Source organism: Lithobates pipiens, unplaced genomic scaffold (assembly GCF_037356315.1).
Source record: "Lithobates pipiens isolate NorthernLeopardFrog02 unplaced genomic scaffold, aLitPip1_a1.2 Scaffold_23, whole genome shotgun sequence".
In the NCBI taxonomy this organism is placed as follows: domain Eukaryota; kingdom Metazoa; phylum Chordata; class Amphibia; order Anura; family Ranidae; genus Lithobates; species Lithobates pipiens.
Window position 1 is genome coordinate 326,424,138 of NW_027507785.1, and position 19,716 is coordinate 326,443,853.

The following is a 19,716-nucleotide window of genomic DNA, read 5'->3' on the forward strand; positions in this document are numbered from 1 at the left end:
TTTCCAATCGTGCGTACGCAGGGCTGGTGCAAGGATTTTTGACACCCTAGGCGAAATCTCATTGTGCCCCCCCCTTGGCTGACTCCGCCCCTTTTCCCTGCCCATGTATATCCCACCTTTTTAATAAAGCGCCCATTAAATGCAGCCTCACCAGCACCCATCAAATGTAGCTTTACCAGCACCCATCAAATATAGCCTCACCAGCACCCATCAAATGCAGCCTACCAGTGCCCTTCAATGCAGCCTACCAGTGCCATTCAATGAATGTTTGCTTGCTGCGGGAGTCGAGACACAGACACAGTCCTCTACCACTGCTGGGCCTCTGACACTGTGTGAACAGAGCGGCGGCTGCCTGCTGATGCTGAGACTTAGTTGCTTGCTGCAGAGAGAAGAGAGTAGGAAAACCGGTGGCCGGGCGCCCTAGGCAGCAGGGCACCCTAGGCGGCCGCCTAGTTTGCCTAGTGGTAGCACCGGCCCTGTGCGTACGCGGCATCATGCCCTGTACACACGGTCGTTTCCAACTACAAAATCCGTCTGATTTTTTCCAACTACAAAATCCATCTGATTTTTTCCAACTACAAAATCCGTCAGATTTTTTTCAGATGGATTTTCGCCTAAACTTGTCTTGCATACACACGGTCGCACAAAGTTGTCGGAATATCCGATCGTTCAGAATGCGGTGACGTAGAACACGTACAACGGGACTATAACGAGGGCTAGTAACCAATAGCTTTAGTCTCGTCATTTATTCTGAGCATGCGTGGCATTTTGTCCGTCGAAATTGCCTACACACGATTGGAATTTTAAACGATGGGATTTTGCTGTCGGAAAATTTTAGATCCTGCTTTCAAACTTTGTGTGTCGGAAATTCCGACGGAAAAAGTCCGATGGACCCCACACACGATCGGAATGTCTGACAACACGGCCCGATTGCACATTTTCACATTAGGGGTAGATCTGAAACGAGGGGAAGCTCTGCTGATTTTATCATCCAATCATATGCAAGCTAAAATACTGTTTTTTATTTTCCTTACACGTCCCCCTCGGATCTACAGCGACTTTACTTCCAAGTGCACTTTCAGTGCAAAGTGGATTTTCCTTTAGTAAATAACCCCCATAGTATTCAGATTGAAAAAAAAAAGACACAAAAGACAGTCCATCTATTTAAAGCAATAAAAAAAAAAAAAGAATAAATAAATTGAAAAACTCTATATATATATATATATATATACATATCCCAGAGTGGATCCATAGAAAAGCAAAAAAAACAAAAACAAATGGCACCCCAGCACAAGTACGGTAATAACTGCTGATGGACCTGAGCTGCAACGCCCCAAAACATGAATACTCTGCATTGTGCAAAGGTAAAATGCAACTTCAAGTCCAGCTTCTGGTGCATTGTAGAAGCATTAGCAGCCTTAGTTGAAACGCATACAAGGAGATGGTCCCAGGCCAGGCTTCATAATGCTGTGTACACACGAACTGGCTTTCTGGCAGACAATCCATAGTTAGTAAGGTTGAATAAAGACACCAGTCCATCCAGTTCAACCTGAGTGAGTGTCAACAATTGTCCCTATCCCTGTGCATTGCACACTCACATCGGTCCCTACCCTCAAGGAGTCCACAATCCAAGGTCCCCATTCATAAAGTAGGGCCAATTTGGGACAGAAGCAAATTAACCTACCAGCATGTCTTTGGAGGGTGGGAGGAAACCGGAGTACCCGGAGGAAACCCACGCAGGCACAGGGAGAACATGCAAACTCCAGGCAGGTAGTGTCGTGATTGGGATTTGAACCAGCGACCCTTCTTACTGCTAGGTGAGAGTGCTAACCACTACACCACTGTGCCGCCCAAATCTGTTAGACAATTCGATCATGTGTGCGCTCCAGCGGACTTTTTTTTTTCCCCAAAAGTCCGACTGACCCAGAAATAAAACATGTTTCAAATCTTTCCGACGGACTCGAGTCCAGTCGAAAAATCCGTTCGTCTGTATGCTAGTCCGATGGACTAGGGCAGCTATTGGCTACTGGCTATGAACTTCTGTATTCTAGTCTGGTCGTACGTCATCACATTCGAATCCGTTGGACTTTGGTGTGATTGTGTGTGGCCAAGTCCGTTCATTCGGAAAGTCCGTCGGGAAGACCGTCAGACTTAAGGCCCGTACACACGATCGGACTTTTTGACAACAAACATGCAAATTAGCTGTTTTGGAGCAACATCCGACTGTGTGTACGCTCCATCGGACAAACTTTTTCTGTTTTCATCGGACTTTTGTTGGCTGTGCGAACGGACAAACTTTCTGGCAACAAAAGTCCGATGGAGCAAAGTCCGACCGTGTGTACGCAAAAGCATCGGACTTTTGTACAAGGTACAAACACGCATGCTCAGAACCAATGCAAAAGATCAGACTACAATACAGAAGTTCACCAAAGGTGGCGCCGGAGTCATTGAACGTCCTCTTTTGAAGCGGCGTCAGTACGTTGTGACGTCATTACGTTCGTGTTTGTTGTCAAAAAGTCCGACCGTGTGTATGCAATACAAACTTGTGGACCACGCCCTTTGTACAAAAGTCCACGGAAAAGTTTGTACAAAGTCCGACCGTGTGTATGAGGCTTTAAGCCTCATACACACGATAGGACTTTGTACAAACTTTCCCTTGGATTTTTGTACAAAGGGCGTCGCCCCTGAACTTGTATTGCATACACACGGCAGGACTTTTTCAGCCAACTTTCACCAAATCATGTGGTTTTTCTGCTCTTTACCGCCACCTTTGGTCAACTTCTGTATTGTTGTCTGATCTTTTGCATTGGTTCTGAGCATGCCTGTTTGTACTTTGTACAAAAGTCCGATGGTTTTCTGTACACACGATCAGACTTTGCTCCATCTGACTTTTGTTGCCAGAAAGTTTGTCCGTTCGCACAGCCAACAAAAGTCCGATGAAAACTAAAAAAGTTTGTCCGATGGAGCGTACACACGGTCGGATGTTGCTCCAAAACAGCTTAGGCCGCGTACACACGCGCGGACTGTTCGCCCAACTTTGTTCGTCAAACAGTTTCGGCAAACAGTCCGCTCAAACTTAGCATGGACGGACATGGCCACACACGACGGACGAACAGTTTGCTGAAACCGTGCGCGATGACGTGAACGGCACGTACGACGGGACGAAAAATACGACATCCTATACACTGCATTATAGCTTTCGGCGTGAAAATCCTTTCTGAGCATGCGCGCAACTTTGTTTGACGAACAAGCCTACACACGAGCGGGCTGTTCGCTGAAACAAGGTTTCAGCGGACAGTTTTTCGGAAATTCCGAAAAACCTTGTCCGTCCAACTGTCCGCTGAAACTGTCCGCTGAAAGCCCACACACGGGCGGACTGTCCGCCCAAACACTGTTCAGCGGACAAAGTTGGGCGAACAGTCCGCCCGTGTGTACGCGGCCTAATTTGCATGTTTGTTGACATTTGTCAAAAAGTCCGACCGTGTGTATGGGCCTTTAGTCTGTCGAAAAGTCCGGTCGTGTGTACACAACACACGGTCTGACTTTTTGACAACAAACATGCAAATTAGCTGTTTTGGAGCAACATCCGACCGTGTGTACGCTCCATCGGACAAACTTTTTTGGTTTTCATCGGACTTTTGTTGGCTGTGCGAACGGACAAACTTTCTGGCAACAAAAGTCCGATGGAGCAAAGTCTGATCGTGTGTACAGAAAACCATCGGACTTTTGTACAAAGTACAAACGGGCATGCTCAGAACCAATGCAAAAGATCAGACAACAATACAGAAGTTGACCAAAGGTGGCGGTAAAGAGCAGAAAAACCACATGATTTGGTGAAAGTTGGCTGAAAAAGTCCTGCTGTGTGTATGCAATACAAGTTCATGGCCAACGCCCTTTGTACAAAAATCCAAGGGAAAGTTTGTACAAAGTCCTATCGTGTGTATGAGGCTTTAGGCTTCATAGATTAGTCCCAGTCCTTGAGTGAAACACATCAGAGGAGAAGGTCCCACACATCTTTGTGTTGCGGTAATGCATGGTAATGCACATCACTCTGAGTATTGCATAGTTACTTTGTTATATAGTTACATAGTTATATACAGTAGTAACATAGTTACAGTATATAGTTACATTGTTATATACAATAATTGAAATAATACTCCTAAAGCCACATCCATATAAACTTGGTTGAAAGCGAGAAAAGGCAAAAGGCCACAGGGCCCTAAATCAGACTTTACAGGCAAAATGGACAATGATATAGTACAAAAATATATTTTATTAACAATAAGTCATATCAAACAGGTAAAAAAGTAAAAAAGAATTAAAAACATACGATAGGCATATGATAGTAATGAGTATCCAGTGGAAACAAGAGAGCTGACACCAAATAAGCGACAGTGAGCCTCTGTGCGTCAACGCGTTTCGCTGTTTTGCTTCCTCAGGAAACACTTGAGGGTAGTTGGAAGGAACAGGTCTCACGATCAAAGATAAAATAAATCCATCAGACATTGTATTACAATAACATATAATAAAAAACTTTCAAACATTGCTATATCCAGAGGACATACATGCAGAGTTACGTTGTTATATACCCTGTTTCCCCGATAGTAAGACACCCCCGATTGTAAGACGTATCGGGAGTTTCAGAGGGGTCGGCTAATATAAGCCGTACCCCGAAAGTAAGACATATGTCTTACTTTCGGGGAAACACGGGGGTATTGCCGCCTCCCTCTCATCTAGCTGCGCGCCGCCTCCTGCCCACGTCCGCACCGTCCCCCTCTCCATACGTCGCCACGTCTGCCATTTCCCTCTGATCTTAATGAGCGCCGCCTCCTGCCCACGCCTGAGCCGTCCCCCTCTCCATACGTCACCGCGCCGTCCCCTGCACTTGTCACTGCCGCCTCCTGCTTAAAATACGGTAATGCACACAGTATTAATCATACATCAGTAAAACATACACACTGGCATACTGGGGTATCATCTGCTGTATGTAACCCAGTGGGTATCAGCAGGTGTCACACTGGATTAAATACAGCAGGTGGTACTGTATCACACATAAATCTGTTTTATCCTCCAGTATTCCACTGTTCGTTCTTACCATTTTTCATTGTTTTACATGTTATGCAATGTTGTAACAAGACATTCTTGGCACTTCCTTTTATAAAACTGTTTTGTGGTGAATACTGTTCAGGTTGTTAATAAATGTTAATTTTATGGTTAAAACAAAAAATTCGACAATTTTTTTCCAATATAAGACATACCCCGAAAGTAAGACATAGTGGGGCTTTTGGGGATAAAAAGAAAGTAAGACACTGTCTTACTTTCGGGGAAACACGGTAGTTACATAGTTATATACAGTAGTAACATAGTTTTTTTTAGTAACATTGGTATATACAGTAGTAACATAGTTACAGTATATAGTTAAAATTTTATATACAGTAGTAACACAGTTACATAGGTATATACACTAGTTACATCTTTATATACGGTAGTTACATACTTTTATAGTTACATTGGTATATACAGTAGTAACATAGTTAAAGTATATAGTTACATTGTTATCTACAGTAGTTATATAGTTATATACAATAGTTACATACTTATATAGTTACTGTACATAGGTATATACAAGAAGTTATGTAGTAACGGTAGTAACATAGTTATAGGTGGCGGCTGGTGCTCCATTTCCCCCGTCCCTGGTCGGTAGGGCAATCAGTAGTTTGGCAGCCAACCCCCCGTCACTTGATCATCATCACACCAGCCCCGTACTTACCACATCTAGGTCGTGGACAGCGCTTCCTCCTCATCGGCTCCACCCTGTGTCTCCTCCTCCTCTGCTTCACAGCGGCTTCCCCTGCGTCTCCTCCTCAGCGGCTTCCTCCTTGGCGGCCAATATGATCTCATCTCCTCTCAGCCAATCGGGTCTCGGGGCCCGCTTCCTGATTGGCCAGGAGGAGAATCAGGAAGGCAATATTAATTCGCTATTGTCAGACAACTGGGTGGGTTCAGTGCGTAGTGCTCTGCTCCCTGAGACCACCCTTTTTTGAAACCTATTAAAGCCTTTGGCTCTAATCACATGCTTCTAAAAGGCGCAGGGATTAAGGGGGCGGCACCCCTGAGCCCCGTATGGATGGGCCCCCACTGGTTATATATGGTAGTAACTTAGCTATATGGTTAGATACTGTAGTTGCATACTGGTCAGGTTGAAAAAAAAATCAATCTAGTTCAACTAACAGAAAAAAAATGACTAAATAAACTGAAAACCATATACAGAGCCCTACACTGCAGTTGAACCAAAGGAAGGCAAAAAATTGCCAAAGAGAGCTCTCAGACTCTGCTAATGATTGTTAGCTGTCAGGACCATTTCCTGATCATGTGATCACTGTGACAGCCAAGTGGTCATGTTATTGGCCGATCCTTCCTGTCCCCCCGGCATACAGACCCTGTTTAAAGCGATGCCAGGACCGGGCAGGAAGGGGTTAAATGACCCTTTGTGTTTTGGTCTTGTGTTATCACAGGTCCTCATCTTCCTCTGGCAGTGGACAGAATAGTGATCCAAACCAGCCTGAACCAGAACCAAGGCCCATGCCTAGGAGTAGTCCCCTATAGGGAGGGTGTGCATCTTTACAAACAATAAGAAAGTGAACAATCAGCCATACTGGCTCATGGCGGCACATTGCTTGACTGACTCAGTTCCTGATGTCAACGAGAGGGAATCCTGCACCCTTGCATTAGGTAGAAGAGTGTCCCGACAGTTCTCAAGCCTCCCCAAAATGGAGGAAGCCTGAATGCTCCCCTGAAGGAGAGATTACTCAACACATCAGGAGAAGTTCCCAGGTGGGGGCATAATTAGGCTTCATAGATTAAACCCAGCCCTTGGATGAAACGTTTACAATCAGAAGATCTCAGGCAAGGCTTCATTAGGATTGATAGATTAAGCTCAGTCCTTGGGTGAAACTCATCAGAGGTGAAGGTCCTAGACGGGCTTCATAGATTAAGCCCAGCCCATGGATGAACACACATACAGGGAGAAGGTCCCAAGCAAGGCTTCATAAATTAAGCACAGCCCTTGGGTGTCACATATCAGAGGAGAAGGTCCCAGGCGGTGCTTCATTAGGCTTGATAGATTAAGCCCAGTCCTTGGGTGAAACTCATCAGAGGTGAAGGTCCTAGACGGGCTTCGTAGATTAAGCCCGGCCCATGGATGAAACACGTACAGGGAGAAGGTCCCAAGCGAGGCTTCATAAATTAAGCACAGTCCCTGGGTGGAATGCATCAGAGGAGAAGGTCCCAGGTCGGGGCATCATTAGGCTTCATAGATTAAACCGAGCCCTAGGATGAAACGTTTACAATCAGAAGATCTCAGGCAAGGCTTCATTAGGCTAGATAGATTAAGCTCAGTCCTTGGGTGGAACACATCAGAGGAGAAGGTCCCAGGCGGTGCTTCATTAGGCTTGATAGATTAAGCTCAGTCCTTGGGTGAAACTCATCAGAGGTGAAGGTCCTAGATGGGCTTCATAGATTAAGCCCAGCCCATGGATGAAACACGTACAGGGAAAAGGTCCCAAGCAAGGCTTCATAAATTAAGCACAGCCCTTGGGTGGAACACATCAGAGGTGAAGGTCCCAGGCGGTGCTTCATTAGGCTTGATAGATAAAGCACAGTGCTTGGGTGAAACTCATCAGAGGAGAAGGTCCTAGACGGGCTTCATAGATTAAGCCCAGCCCATGGATGAAACGCGTACAGGGAGAAGGTCCCAAGCAAGGCTTCATAAATTAAGCACAGCCCTTGGGTGGAACACATCAGAGGAGAAGGTCCCAGGCGGTGCTTCATTAGGCTTGATAGATTAAGCACAGTGCTTGGGTGAAACTCATCAGAGGAGAAGGTCCTAGACGGGCTTCATAGATTAAGCCCAGCCCATGGATGAAACGCGTACAGGGAGAAGGTCCCAAGCAAGGCTTCATAAATTAAGCACAGTCCCTGGGTGAAACCCATCAGAGGAGAAAGTCCCAGACGGTGCTTCATTAGGCTTGATAGATTAAGCACAGTGCTTGGGTGAAACTCATCAGAGGAGAAGGTCCCAGTCGGAGCATCATTAGGCTTCACAGATCAAGCCCAACCATTGGATGAAATGCATACAGAGAGAAGGTTCCAAGCAAGGCATCATAAATTAAGCGCAATCCTTGGGTGAAACACATCAGAGGAGAAGGTCCCAGACGGGGCCTCACCCTTGGGTGAAATACATACAAAGAGAAGGTCCCAAGCAAGGCTTCATGTTTGCTTGCCCAAATCAATAAAGTTACTAAATGTTAGATTTTGGAGTGCCACCAGAGACATTTTTGGGATCTGCATGCAGCATGAAATGAACCTTTATTCAGCTTTGGAACCTGATTTACAGGATGGGTACCCCAATGAGAATACTCTCAGCACAGAAAGCTCTGACGCCCATGGACACATATGTGAAGCATGTGGGCGTTAACACCTACCCTCTTTGCCGCTGCACATATGGGTTACATAGGTGGCAAGGGGTTAAAGATTTTCTTTTTTATTTAAGGGGTAGGAGTTGTTCCTATGGGTGGGGGGGGTAAAATGGGGGGCAGCTAAGGCCAGAGTTCGGCTTTAACCACTTGCCGACCAGCCGTCATCATTATACTGCGGCAGGTTGGCATGGCTGCGCAAACCGCTATAGGTGTACGTCGGCCGATTTAAGAGAGCCAGATCCGATGCACGTGGCCAGCGGCCGCGATGTCCACCGGCGACCCGCGATCGCTCCTCAGAGAGCCAGAATGGGGATCTGTCAATGAAAACAGACAAATCCCCATTTTGTCAGGGAAGTAGAGAGAAATCTGCTGTTCCTAGGAATCAGAAACAGCGATCTCTCTCTCTACTCCCAGTCAGTACACTCCCCCCACAGTTAGAAACACCTCCTTAGGGAACGCTTAACCCCTTGATCGCCCCCTAGTGTTGACCCCAATTACTGTGGCAAAATAGCCACAGTAATTGTGGCTATTTTGAGCTCTGATCACTGTAAAACTGTCACTGGTCCCAAAAAAGTGTCAAAAGAGTCCTTTCTGTCTGCCGCAATGTCGCAGTCCCGCTAAAAATTCGCTGATCCCCCCCCATTACTAGTAAAAAAAAAAAAAATTTTAATTTTAAAAATGTAAAAAATTTATAATAAAAACGCCATAAATATATCCCCGTTTTGTTGACGCTATAAGTTTTGCACAAACCAATCAATATACGCTTGTGATTTTTTTTTTAATCAAAAATATGTAGAAGAATACCAATTGGCCTAAACTGATCAAGAATTTTTTTTTTGGGATATTTATTATAGCAAAAAGTAAAAAAATATATATATTTTTTAAATTGTCACTCTTTTTTGTTTATAGCGCAAAAAAATAAAAACCGCAGAGGTGATCAAATACCACCAAAAGAAAGCTCTATTTGTGGGCAACAAAAAGCACATCAATTATTCAATCATCAATACATATTGGCCTAAATTTATGAAGAAATTTAGATTTTTTATGTATTTTATTGGATTTTTTTTATAGCAGAAAGTAAAAAATATTGTTTTTTTTTTTCAAAACCGTCTGGCTTTTTTTCTTTTTGGTTTGCAGCACACAAAATAAAAACCGCAGAGGTGATCAAATACCAGCAAAAGAAAGCCCTATTTGTGGGGAACAAAAAGCACATCACATTATTCAATCATCAATACATATTGGCCTAAATTTATAAAGAAATTTAGATTTTTTTTATGTATTTTATTGGATTTTTTTTTATAGCAGAAAGTAAAAAATATTGTTTTTTTTTTTTCAAAACCGTCTGGCTTTTTTTTTTTTCTGGTTTGCAGCACACAAAATAAAAACCGCAGAGGTGATCAAATACCACCAAAAGAAATCTCTATTTGTGGGGAACAAAAAGCACATCACATTATTCAATCATCAATACATATTGGCCTAAATTTATGTATAGCGATACCTTCACTTAAGAGGGCCGCAAGTTTGGTTTGGGCCCTGAGCACAGCTCCGCCAACCCCCCCCCGGCAATCTGCTCTACCCACTCTGGCACAGTTAGTATCTAGCAATACACATTAAATCGCTTACACTCCAAATATGTGTGTGTGCGTGGGTGGATAACTCAAGCTCATAGACAATCTTTGAAAGTATATAACTGACTTTACTTGTTGTTTTTATAAAAGGAATAACATGAATCGAACATTTAGTTTGCAACACATAAGCAGGTCCCTGCAGTAACCAGTAATAAAGATAAACAGAGTAATCAGCAATAATAAAGTATTGCTATGCAACTCTAGCGCTGCCCTTTTTCAGCTACTTCCCCGCATGGGTAAACTAACACCCAGCACTATCTACCTATGCAGTCAGGCCTGACTGATCTAGATGGAAGTCCAGTGAAACAATATTCGCTAGCAATCTTTCGGTGGTGCACTTGAAGAACAACTTTGTAATCCAAACGAATAATAAAGATAAAGTATCTGTCTTTAAACAGCTCTCACCACCCGGACAAGTCCAAGTCCGTTTCCTCCGCCGACTCGTCCAAGAACAGGAATCCACCGACCTCCGAGTCTTCAATCCTTCTGGTGTACTGCAGCAAGGATGAAAAAATGTCTCTCAGGTGCAGCTAGGCTGGCAGAGGGCTCTTTGGAAAAGAGCACAAGGCCCAGGCTTCAGGCCTTGTGCCTCCAGCAGTTCAGCACAGACCTCCTCTTGCTAGGAGAGGGGGGGGGGTGTCCAAAGAGAGCGAACTAGGCCTCTCCCCCTCCTTATTTCCCCTCCCCCATGAGTCTCTGGGGCATAACTCCAAACATCCTGGGAACCAGTGGGGTTCTGGGAACAGTCGTTTTATAGTCCTTAAAGAGACCCCACTACATATGAAGAAATTTAGATTTTTTATGTATTTTATTGGATATTTTTTTTATAGCAGAAAGTAAAAAATATTGTTTTTTTTTTCAAAACCGTCTGGCTTTTTTTTTTTTTGGTTTGCAGCACACAAAATAAAAACCGCAGAGGTGATCAAATACCACCAAAAAGAAATCTCTATTTGTGGGGAAAAAAGGGACGTAAATTTTATTTGGGTACAGCGTCGCACGACCGCGCAATTGTCAGTTAAAGCGGCGCAGTGCCGTAATCGCAAAACGAATCACCTGGTCATTTAAGGGGGGGGGGTCAATCCTTCCGGGGCTGAAGTAGTTAATATGTTCCATGGAGATACACTTTAGCATAAACTGCTCTTGGCTTAACCCCCTCCTTAAAATGCTAATTCGTGGGCTGTATCCGGCTTTAGTATTTTCTGGATCCATGAACCATAACAGCCCAACGACTTATATAACCTTATCTATATAAAATATCTTATATAATGTTCAATATTTTCCCACAAAGCACAATTAATATTTATTCATAAAAAATAAATAAAAAAAAATTAATGGATTTATGAAGAGGGAAATTGCATCCCTGAGATTTACCGTTTACAACAAGGTGTATTAAAATCACTCAGACTTTATTAATCTTAAATATATAAAACACTTAAAAATCAATTTGATAAACCTTCTCTCTGACAGAGCCTCATTAAATAGCTCATGATTAGTAATAATCGCAAAAAATTACAGCTTGATTATCTGACGGTGCAAGGATATAATTAGATATCAGCACAAACTCAAAACATGATTACAACTAATTCATCCAGTCCTTTTGGAAAAACCGACGGCGGCAATTCGCCGGTAAATTTGTATCAGATGCACAAAATGCTCATGTCACAGCTACAGAATAACGCCCCGTAACACGCGGTCGGACATTCCGACGCCAAAACCCGTCGGGATTTTTTTTTCAGACGGATTTTGGCCCAAACTCGTCTCGCGCAAACACACGGTCGCACGAAGTTGTCTGGAAAAACCGATCGTTCAGAACGAGGTGGCGTACAAAATGTACAATGGACTATAAACGGGCCAGTAGCCAATAGCTTTCGTCTCGTAATTTATTCTGAGCATGCGTGCCACTTCGTGCGTCGGAATTGTCTACACACGGTCGGAATTTAACCACTTGGGATCCGCGCTATTGCCAAATGACGGCATTAGCGTGGACCTACATTTCCGGGACTACGTCTATTGACGTCGTCCCATGTACGAGGGGCGCGCGCGGCGCGCTCTGTGATCGGCGAGTCCATGAGACTCGCCTGATCACCGATCCGTGCAAGGGGTCGATCCCGACCCCTTATCACGTGATCAGCTGTCAGCCAATGACAGCTGATCATGTGATAGAACGGAGCCGGTAATCGGCTATTATTCCTCCTCACGCTGACAGCGCGAGGAGAAAAAAAAAAAGCCGATCACCGGCGGCCGTGATCGGGACATCAGTCCCGATCACGGCCAGCAATACAAGGGACCACCTGCCACCTGCCAGTGCCCACCTGCCTCCCGCAGTGCCATCCTGAATAAAAGTAAGTGCCCCCCGTCAGTGCCCATAGTGCCCACAGTGCCACCCACAGTGCCACCCCACAGTGCCACCCCACAGTGCCACCCACAGTGCCCACAATCTGCCTCAAAGGTGCTGCACCCCAGTGCCGCCCATCAGTGCCCAGCAGTGCCGCCCATCAGTGCCCAGCAGTGCCGCCCATCAGTGCCCAGCAGTGCCACCTATCAGAGCCACCTATCAGTGCCACCTATCAGTGCCCATCAGTCCCATCTATCTGTGGTACCTATCAGTGCCCATCTGTGCCACCCATCCGTGCCACTTATCCGTGCCACCCATCCGTGCCAACTTATCTGTGCCCATCTTTGCCCATCAGTGCTGCCTTATCTGTGCCCATCGGTGCCGCCTTATCTGTGCCTATTAGTGCCGCCTTAACTATGCCTATCAGTGCCCACCAGTGCAGCCTATCAGTGCCCACCAATGCAGCCTATCAGTGCCCACCAATGCAGCCCATCAGTGCCCACCAATGCAGCCTATCAGTGCCGCCTAATCAGCGCACTTCAATGAAGGAGAAAAATGACCCGTTTGCAAAATTTTATAACAAACTATTAAAACATGATTTTTTTTTTTTTTTTTTTGCATCTTTTTTTGTTTGTTTAGCAAAAAATAAAACTCCGAGCTGTAACTAAATACCACCAAAAGAAAGCTCTATTTGTGGGAAAAAAATGATAAAAATTTCATTTGGGTACAGTGTTGTATGCCCGCGCAATTGTCATTCAAAGTGCATCAGCGCTGAAAGCTGAAAACTGGTCTGGGACTGAGGGGGGTTTAAGTGCCCAGTAAGCAAGTGGTTAAACGATCGGATTATTGTTGTCGGAAAATTCAGACGTGAAAAAGCCTGATGAAGCCCACGCACGATCGGAAATTTTCCGACAACACAGTCTGATCGTACATTTTCCGTTGGAAAAAGTCCGACCGTGTGTACAGGGCATTAGTCTACAGTACAGTGCCTTGCGAAAGTATTCGGCCCCCTTGAACTTTTCAACCTTTTGCCACATTTCAGGCTTCAAACATAAAGATATAAAATTGTTATTTTTTGTGAAGAATCACCAACAAGTGGGACACAATTGTGAAGTGGAACGAAATCTATTGGATTTTTGAAACTTTTTTAACTAATAAAAAAATGAAAAGTGGGGCGTGTAAAATGATTGGGCCCCCTTGTGTTAATACTTTGTAGAGCCACCTTTTGCTGCGATTACAGCTGCAAGTCGCTTGGGGTGTCTCTATCAGTTTTGCACATCGAGAGACTGAAATTCTTGCCCATTCTTCCTTGCAAAACAGCTGGAGCTCAGTGAGGTTGGATGGAGAGCGTTTGTGAACAGCAGTTTTCTGCTCTTTCCACAGATTCTCGATTGGATTCAGGTCTGGACTTTGACTTGGCCATTCTAACACCTGGATACGTTTATTTGTGAACCATTCCTTTGTAGATTTTGCTGTATGTTTGGGATCATTGTCTTGTTGGAAGATAAATCTCCGTCCCAGTTTCAGGTCTTTTGCAGACTCCAGCAGGTTTTCATCCAGAATGGTCCTGTATTTGGCTGCATCCATCTTCCCCTCAATTTTAACCATCTTCCCTGTCCCTGCTGAAGAAAAGCAGGCCCAAACCATGATGCTGCCACCACCATGTGTGACAGTGGGGATGGTGTGTTGAGGGTGATGAGCTGTGTTGCTTTTACGCCAAACATATCGTTTTGCATTGTGGGCAAAAAGTTGGATTTTGGTTTCATCTGACCAGAGCACCTTCTTCCACATGTTTGGTGTGTCTCCCAGGTGGCTTGTGGCAAACTTTAGATGAGACTTTTTATGGATATCTTTGAGAAATGGCTTTCTTCTTGCCACTCTTCCATAAAGGGCAGATTTGTGCAGTGTACGACTGATTGATGTCCTATGGACAGACTCTCCCACCTCAGCTGTAGTTCTCTGCAGTTCATCCAGAGTGATCATGGGCCTCTTGGCTGCATCTCTGATCAGTCTTCTCCTTGTCTGAGCTGAAAGTTTAAAGGGACGGCCAGGTCTTGGTAGATTTGTAGTGGTCTGATACTCCTTCCATTTCAAAATGATTGCTTGCACAGTGCTCCTTGGGATGTTTAAAGCTTGGGAAATCTTTTGTATCCAAATCCGGCTTTAAACTTCTCCACAACAGTATTACGGACCTGCCTGGTGTGTTCCTTGGTCTTCATGATGCTCTCTGCGCTTTCAACAGAACCCTGAGACTATCACAGAGCAGGTGCATTTATACAGAGACTTGATTACACACAGGTGGATTCTATTTATTACCATCAGTCATTTAGGACAACATTGGATCATTCAGAGATCCTCGCTGAACTTCTGGAGTGAGTTTGCTGCACTGAAAGTAAAGGGGCCGAATAATTTTGCACGCCCCACTTTTCAGTTTTTTATTTGCTAAAAAAGTTTAAAATATCCAATAGATTTCGTTCCACTTCACAATTGTGTCCCACTTGTTGGTGATTCTTCACAAAAAAAATTAAAATTTTATATCTTTATGTTTGAAGCCTGAAATGTGGCAAAAGGTTGAAAAGTTCAAGGGGGGCGAATACTTTCGCAAGGCACTGTATGTTTTTCACCCGGGGAGCCTTAAAGCGGAGGTCCACCCTAAAGTGGACCTTCCGCTCATTGGAATCCCCCCCCCTCCGGCGCCACAATTGGCACCTTTCAGGGGGGAGGGGGGTGCAGGTACCTGTACAGTACAGGTATCTGCACCCACTTCCGGGATAGCTCTCTGCAGAAAGGGGCGTAGATCTACGCCCCTTTCCGAAAGTCCCCCGCTGCCTGCTGGGAAACACACAGATCCCAGAGGCAGCGGGTCCATCCTTATTGCGCAGCGCGACTCGCGCATGCGCAGTAGGGAACCGGGAAATCAAGCCGGGTATGATTCCCATACCCAAGATGGCGGCGGCAGCACCCGAGAGACGATCGAGAGATCGGCTTCGGGTGCCGACATCGTGGGCGCGCTGGGCGGGTAAGTGTCCTTATTTTAAAAGTCAGCAGCTGCTGTATTTGTAGCTGCTGGATTTAAAAAAAAATAATTGGCGGAACTCCCGGCGGACTCCCCCTTTAAGGTGAGCCTTCAGCCCCCAGAAGATTTAGCTGCTGAATGACCGGGCCATTTTTTGCGATTCGGCACTGCGTCGCTTTAACTGACAATTGCGCAGACGTGTGACGTTCCACCCTAACAAAATTGACGTCCTTTTTTTCCCCACAAATAGAACTTTCTTTTGGTGGTATTTGATCAGCTCTGCGGTTTTTATTTTTTGCGCTATAAACAAAAAAACAGGGCGACAATTTTGAAAAAAAAAAAGCAATATTTTGTACTTTTTTTGCTATAATAAATATCCCAATTTAAATTTTTTTTGCTCAGTTTGGGCCAATACGTATTCTTCTACATATTTTTGGTAAAAAAAATAATCGCAATAAGCGTATATTGATTGGTTTGCGCAAAAGTTATAGCGTCTACAAATTAGGGGATAGATTTATAGCATTTTTATTATTATTATTTTTTTATTAGTAAGGGCGGCGATCTGCGATTTTTATCGGGATTGCAACATTATGGCAGACACATCGGACACTTTTGACACATTTTTGGGACCATTGGCATTTATACAGCGATCAGTGCTATAAAAATGCACTGATTACTGCAAAAATGTCACTGGCAGGGAAGGGGGTTAACACTAGGGGGCGATCAAGGGGTTAAATGTGTTCCCTCTCTGTGTTTTAACTGAAGGGGGAGGGGACTGTCTGGGGGGGGGGGGGTGACAAATTGCTGTTCATACTTTGTATGAACACACAATCACTCTCTTCTCCCCTCAGAGAACCAGGATCTGGGTGTTTAAAAACCCAGATCCCGGTTCTTGGTGTGTCACAAGCGATCGCGGGAGCCTGGCGGTCATTGTGCCCGCCGGGCACTTGCATCGGCTCCGGGGGCGAGCTGCAGGCGCGCGCACCCCTAGTGGCCACAGGGTGAAGCGACATAACATAACATCCTTTCGCCCAGCCGTGCCATTCTGTAAAACTGCGGCGGTTGGTCGGCAAGTGGTTAAGCGAAATGAAAAAAGCAGAGTTTTATTTTTAGTGCTGCAAACAAAAAAAGGCCGACAATTTTGAAAAAAATAACAATATTTTTTACTTTCTGCTATAAACAAAAACATTAAAATACATAAAAAATTTCTTCATAAATTTAGGCCAATATGTATTCAGCTAAAAATCCCAATAAGCGCAAAAGGTATAGCGTCTACAAACTATGGGATGGATTTATGGACTTTTTTTTTTGTATTACTAGTAATGGCAGAGATCAGCAATTTTTAGCGGGACTGTGACATTGCAGCAACACTTAATGCCACTTTTTGGGGAACAAGTCACACCAATGCAGTGATCAGTACTAAAAAAAATGCACTGTCACTGTACTAATGACACTGGCAGGGAAAGGGTTAACATCAGGGGTGATTAAATGTGTTCCCTGGGGGTGCTTTATAACTGTGTGGGGGATGGTTTAACTGTAGGAACATAGAGATCTGTGTTCCTGCTTAGCAGAAACACAGGATCTCTGTCTTCCTTACTAGCAGAACGGCAATCTTGTTTACATAGGCAAACCAGCGTTTTGCCTCTCTCAGAATGATCGCTGGTGGACATCAGGCCTGCTGGATCTGTTGATTGGCTCCCACTGTGTCCAATCACAACAAGAGCGGGTTTTTCGGAGGCGCACATGGGCCCAAGACCTGAAAAAAACAAAAACAAAATCAGGTACAGGTAAGGGCCGCCCTGCCACAGTATATGTACGTGGGACCGTCCTTAAGTGGTTAAACACACTATGTATAGCTGGTTTCTAAGGAGAAGCCGGGACGCTGGCTGCCGTACCCTTAACAACCGATGACTCATCAGCTGTTAGAGGGGTTCCCCACTGACAGCTGAATGTGAAAACAAAAATTGCCACCAAAAAAAAAACTGTGAAATGAATGGCATGGGGCCCCCCCTCAATTCCATACCAGGCCCTTCAGGCCAAATTGCCCCCTCTCAAGAAGTAGGATTATGTGTCACCAAAAATGACCCTCCCGCCCCAAAAATTTAACACAGAAGTAAATGGCATTAAACTGGCAGTAACCCACACAAAACTATATGGCCTTAAACTGGCAGTAACGTACATAAAACTATATGGCGTTAAACTGGCAGTAGCGCACACTGAACTATATGGCGTTAAAATGGCAGTAACGCACATAGAAGTAAATGGCGTTAAACTGCCAGGAACGCACACAAAACTATATGACGTTAAACTGGCAGTAACACACACAAAACTATATGGCGTTAAACTGGCAGTAACACACACAAAACTATATGGCGTTAAACTGGCAGTAACACACACAAAACTATATGGCATTAAACTGGCAGTAAAGCACACAAAACTATATGGTGTTAAATTGGCAGTAGCACACACAGAATTAAATGGCGTTAAACTGGCAGTAACGCACACAAAACTATATGGCGTTAAACTGGCAGTAACACACACAGAACTATATGCCGTTAAACTGGCAGTAACACACACAGAACTATATGGCGTTAAATTAGCAGTAGCGCACACAGAATTAAATGGCGTTAAATTGGCAGTACACTACACCAGTGTTTCTCAACTCCAGTCCTCAAGGCGCCCCAACAGGTCATGTTTTCAGGATTTCTCTGAAATGAAATGGCTGTGGTAATTATAACATGACTTGTTGGGGCGCCTTGAGGACTGGAGTTGAGAAACACTGCACTACACTGACGCTATCTGAACTGTCCCTACACAAGCTATACACTAATGTAAAGATTACTGACATGGTCTCACTACACTACACTGAAACTATATGAGCTGTCTCTACTCTACACTAATGTATGTATGAATGACACGGTCTTACTACACTACAGTGAATCTATCTGAGCTGTCCCTACTCTAGCTGCACACTATGCAAAGTGAATGATGGTCCTCCTCAGTCCTCCTCAGTCCTCCTCAGTCCAATGACGGCTTCCACAAGCCAGTTATCTGCATTCCTCTCCTCATGCTGACAGCATGAGGGGAGAGGAGAGACAATAACCAGCTTGTGTTAAAGGGACATAGGCACTGATAATCAGGGCACTGATTATCAGTGTCCTGATTATCAGTGCAATCGTAACAGTGCCCACCAATGCCTCCTCATCAGTGTCATATTTTATTGCAGCCTATTAGTGCCCATCAGTGCTGCCTAACAGTGCCCATCAGTGCCGCCTATCAGTGCCCACCAGTGCTGCCTATCAGTTCCCATCAGTGCCTCCTCATTAGTGTCATATATCAGTGTTGCCTATCAGTGCCCACCAGTGCCGCCTATCAGTGCCCATCAGTGCCTCCTCATCAGTTTCATATATCAGTGCTGCCTATCAGTGCCCATCAGTGCTGCCTATTAGTGCCCATCAGTGCCTATCAGTGTCGCCTATTAGTGCCCATCAGTGCCACCTATCAGGGCTTCTTATCAGTGCCACCTATCAGTGCCCATCAGTGCTGCCTATTAGTGCCCATCAGTGCCTATCAGTGTCGCCTATTAGTGCCCATCAGTGCCACCTATCAGGGCTTCTTATCAGTGCCACCTATCAGTGCCCTTCAGTGCCCTGTATAAGTGCCCATCGGGGACCGCCTATCAGTGCAAGCCTCATCAGTGCCCAACAGTGCTGCCTTATCAGTGCCCATCAGTGCAGCCAGTCAGTGCCCATCAGTGCAACCTCATCAGCACACATCAGTGAAGGAGAAACATTACCTGATTGCAAAATTTTATAACAAACTATGAAAAAATTAATTTTTCAAAATTTTTAATTTCTTTGGCAAAAAATAAAAACCCCAGTGGGGATTAAATACCACCAAAATTAAGTTCTATTTGTGTGAAAAAAATTATAAACATTTCATATGGGTACAGTGTTACACGACCGCGTAATTGTCATTCATAGTGTGACAGCGCTGAAAGTTGAAAATTGGCCTGGGCCCTGAAGGGGGTAAAAGTGCCCGTCAGGCAAGTGGTTAAAAAATTATTTTCTCCTGAGACTTGGTAGTTCCTGTACCAAGCAGCCCCCTTATCTTCACAATTTTTGGGGGGTTGGGGTCACAGGTTGGGCAAGTCTTTAAAAAAGTTATCCAGACCAGCAAATCTCCGTCTCTCAACCCGCCATCGTCTTTTCTCCAACTCTTCATCACTGAGCGGAACTTGAGATATTCAGCATAAAATTC